Source organism: Solanum tuberosum, unplaced genomic scaffold (assembly GCF_000226075.1).
Source record: "Solanum tuberosum cultivar DM 1-3 516 R44 unplaced genomic scaffold, SolTub_3.0 scf00008, whole genome shotgun sequence".
NCBI classification, from domain to species: Eukaryota; Viridiplantae; Streptophyta; class Magnoliopsida; order Solanales; family Solanaceae; genus Solanum; species Solanum tuberosum.
In genome coordinates, this window is record NW_006238934.1 from 1,132,282 (window position 1) to 1,136,572 (window position 4,291).

Consider the following 4,291-nt stretch of genomic DNA (forward strand, 5'->3'; position numbering starts at 1 on the left):
GTTCTATGTCACAAACCAAATGAAGACCACCACTATTTATACTAGAAGAAGTCTTCCTAGAAATAAATAGGAAGATAATGGAGTGGTAAATAATGAAGATAATGACCTTAGGAGTTACATAGATTACAAGGTATAATGGAGGAATAAAAGAATGAAATAAAGGTGAGGATAGCAAATGCACCAAGTGTTACACTTTGACTATGCTAGCGTTCACTGCAACGTTCATCAGAAAGCAGCAAAATGCATAATACCTATGGTCATTAATTGACCACTAAGTAATTAGGCACAAATGCATACCGTTGTAGCAATGAAACGCCATAACTCCCACGTCCTCTAGTCCATGTTAATTGTGGCAGAATGGCTATTAAGCCAAAGACAAAATTATGTGAGACAAATTAATAATAAATAAATATTAAAATGCTCAAAAGACCAACAATCCCCCACTCATTTTAATATTAACCAAGAAAGTCTATCAGCTGAAGGAAGACTACTATGCATAATGAAGGTGTGCTCTGCATTGAACATCCACTTAGTGAAACAGTAACTTTTACTCCAGAGTTGTAGTGGTCTCAGGCTTGAACTATGACTGCTTAAGGGAAATAAAATAGCACTGCTCACACATAATAATCAAGGTGTTGACATGAGCTTTAATGGTCATGTGCTATCCCGGTTTCATGAGTGCATTTGAGAATAAGCCCAATTCTCATAGGAAGAGACCATACTTCCACACATCACATAGGTGAAATTTGTCGAGAGTGCTCCTGTAAGTTTAACACTCCACCCATACGGGCTACATATATTCATTAAGAGTTTGTCAACTCAACCTTCACAAATCACTACAGGAAACAATGCACTCACATCATAGGGAGGGAATAAAAGTATAGTGCATTTTTTTCCACAACAAATCATATGATTAAATTTTCCCTTTGAACTTGGTTATAGGATCTCTAGTCCCCAGGTTGGGTTTCCTCATATATGACTCAAGGATTTGTAGGCTTCAATCCCATCCCCCTCGATGTGCTCCAGACCTTTTCTCTTGTTAAGGCCTTAATAAGAGGATCTGCAAGATTATCACAAGATTTGACATAATCAACATTAATGGTACCATTTGTTAAATATGATCTTACATTACTGTGTTTCCTCCTTATAGGTCTGGATTTACCGTTGTAATAACGATTTTGAACTCTACCAATCACGGCGGTGCTATCACAATGAATTAATATAGGAGGAATTGATTTTTCAAAATAAGGTATTTGAAATAATAAATCTCTTAACCAATTCGCTTCCTCACTAGCTGAAGCTAAAGCAATTAGTTCAGCCTTCATGGTAGAGTTAGCAATTATAGTTTGTTTTTTTGATCTCCAACAGATAGCACCACCACCTAAAGTAAAGACATAAACAGTGGTAGAACATGAATCACCTGATAAAGTGTTTCAATCTGCATCACAAAAGCCTTCAAGTACAACAAAATAATTTTTAAAGAACAAACCACAATTTTTCGTTCCATAAATATCTCATAACTCTTGTTACAGCATGCCAATGTTCATTACCTGGCTTGCTTATAAACCTGCCAAGTTCTCCTACTGCATATGCAATATCAAGCCTGGTGCAATCAGCCACATACCTCAAACTTCCGATTATGCTAGCATATTCCTTTTTGATTTATTACATCATTTTCACTTTCAACAGGAAATAAGTGAACACTTGAATCAAAAGGAGTTGCAACATGCTTGCAATCAAGAAAGTTATATTTTTTCAAAATTTTCTCAACATAATGTGACTGGTCAAGGAAATTTCATCACATGTTCTTGATATTTTTATTCCAAGAATAACATTTGCCTCACCAAGATCTTTCATATCAAAATGACTTCTAAGAATATTTTTAGCTTCATCAATAACATTCATGTTAGAGCCAAAGATCAATAAATCATCAACATATAGGCAAATAATCACATGTGAATTATTCCAAGACTTATGATATATGCACTTATCACACTCATTTGTTTTAAAATCATTTTCAAGCATGCATGAATCGAACTTTTCATGCCATTGCTTAGGTGCCTGTTTCAAGCCATATAGGGATTTAGTAATTAGTTTACATACTTTGCTTTTTTGGCCTGCTTCAATAAAAGACTCGGGTTGATCTATATAAATTTCTTCATTTAGGTCTCCATTTAAAAAAGCAGTTTTTACATCCATTTGATGAATTTGCAAATAAAAAATTGCAGCCATAGCAATTAAAAGTCTTATGGATGTAATTTTTGTTACCGGTGAAAAAGTATACAAAAAATTCTAGGCCTTCTAGTTGTTTAAAACCTTTTGCAACTAGCCTAGCCTTGTATTTAACAATAGATCCATCTGGTTTCAACTTTTTTCTTAAGACCCATTTGCAACCAATAGTTTTACAACCCGGTGGTAAATCAACTAACTTTCAAGTTTTATTAGAAATTAGTGAGTCCATTTCATCATTTATAGCCTCTTTCCAAAACATAGAATCATGTGTCAAAGTGAGAGGGTCATCTCCAACATTAAACACATAAAAATCAAGACCAAAATCTTTTTTCTACTCTAGTTCTTTTACTTCTTCTTAACTCAAAATCATCAATTTCTTTATTTTTTAAAGTAAAAGTAGAAGGACTAGGTAGTGACAAAATATTTTGTTCAATCCTTTGACCCCCCACTATTTTTAGAATCAAAAGGGAATTTATTTTTAATGAAAAATAGCATCACCCGATTCTATCACAATATTATCTTCAAGATTAAAAAATCTATAGGCTGTACTATTTGAAGCATAACCAAGAAAAACACGAGTAGTAACTTTCTTACCCAACTTTGTAATCTTGGGATCCATTAGCCTCACAAAGGCTAGACAACCCCAAACTCTTAGATATTCCAAACTTGGCTTGTAACCTTTCCACAATTCAAAAGGTGCCAACTTAGACTTTTTATGAGGCACACGATTCAACACATAACAAGCAGTTAAAATAGCTTCACCCCAAAAATTTAAAGGTGAATGTGACTCAATAAGCATGTCATTAGTCAATTCAACCAAAGTTCTATTTTTCCTTTCTGCTACTCCATTAGATGAAGGAGAATAAGGAGGAGTAGTTTCATGAATTATTTCCAATGATCTAACAAAAGAATTAAACTCATTTGACTTATATTCACGGCCTCTATCACTTCTAATTCTTTTTATTTTTCTACCAAACTGATTTTCAACCTCATGGAGATAAGTTTTGAAAATTTCAAAAACATCACTTTTATTTTTCATCAAGTAAACATATGTAAACTTGAAAAATCATCAATGAAAGTGATAAAATATCTATTACCTCCACGAGTTAAAATTCCACCAAGTTCACAAATATCAGTATGAACTAATTCTAACAAATCAGTTTTTCTTTACAATTTGAAAATGAGGCCTTTTAGTGATTTTGGCTTTACTACAAGCCTCACACTTTTCAAAATTCTTTTTAACCATTGGGGATTAAATCCTAAAACTACTCATGATTCCAACATAACGATCATTAATATGACACAAACAAGCATGCCGAAAATTGGTAGAAGAAAGCATAAAAACAGAAGTAGAAACTCTATTCATTTCAACATTCAGTTTGAACATCCCATCACATGGATACCCCTTTCCCAAAAAAATATCATTCTTCACAATTACATATTGATCAGATTCAATAATATGTTTAAAGCCTGCTTTATTAAGAAGAAAACTAGACATCAAATTTTTTCTCATGGAAGGAGTATAGAGTACATCTTTCAAAGTTAACACCCTTCTAGAAGTAAAACACAATTCGACATCTCCCGTTCCAAGCACTTGAGTTGTGTGAGAATCACCAAGCATGATGATTTTGGGCTCCTCAAAATGAGAATATTTTTTAAACCAGTCTTTGTCATAACAGACATGACGGTTTGCACCAAAATCAGCCCACCATCCATCAACACGCTCAGCCATGTTTATGTCAGTAATCACCGCCACAAAGGGTTCTTTGGTAACGTTTGCCTTAGGGTTAGGACCACATTTTTGAAATCTGCAAAATCGAGCAATATGTCCACTCTTGCCACAAACAAAGCACTGTCCCTTATCTTGAACTTGTTGATTTTGTGCTTGGTTATTTTCACCATTATTTTTCTTGGGAGGTCTACCATTATTTTTCTTGAATTTTTTCTTCTTAGGCTTCAAAGAAGTATTTTTGTGAGTTTCAAGAGTAGCATTATTTGAAGTAATTAAATTTACCTTCGTTGTAATGTTGCTATCTTCTTTTTGTAAAAGTGCATCTTG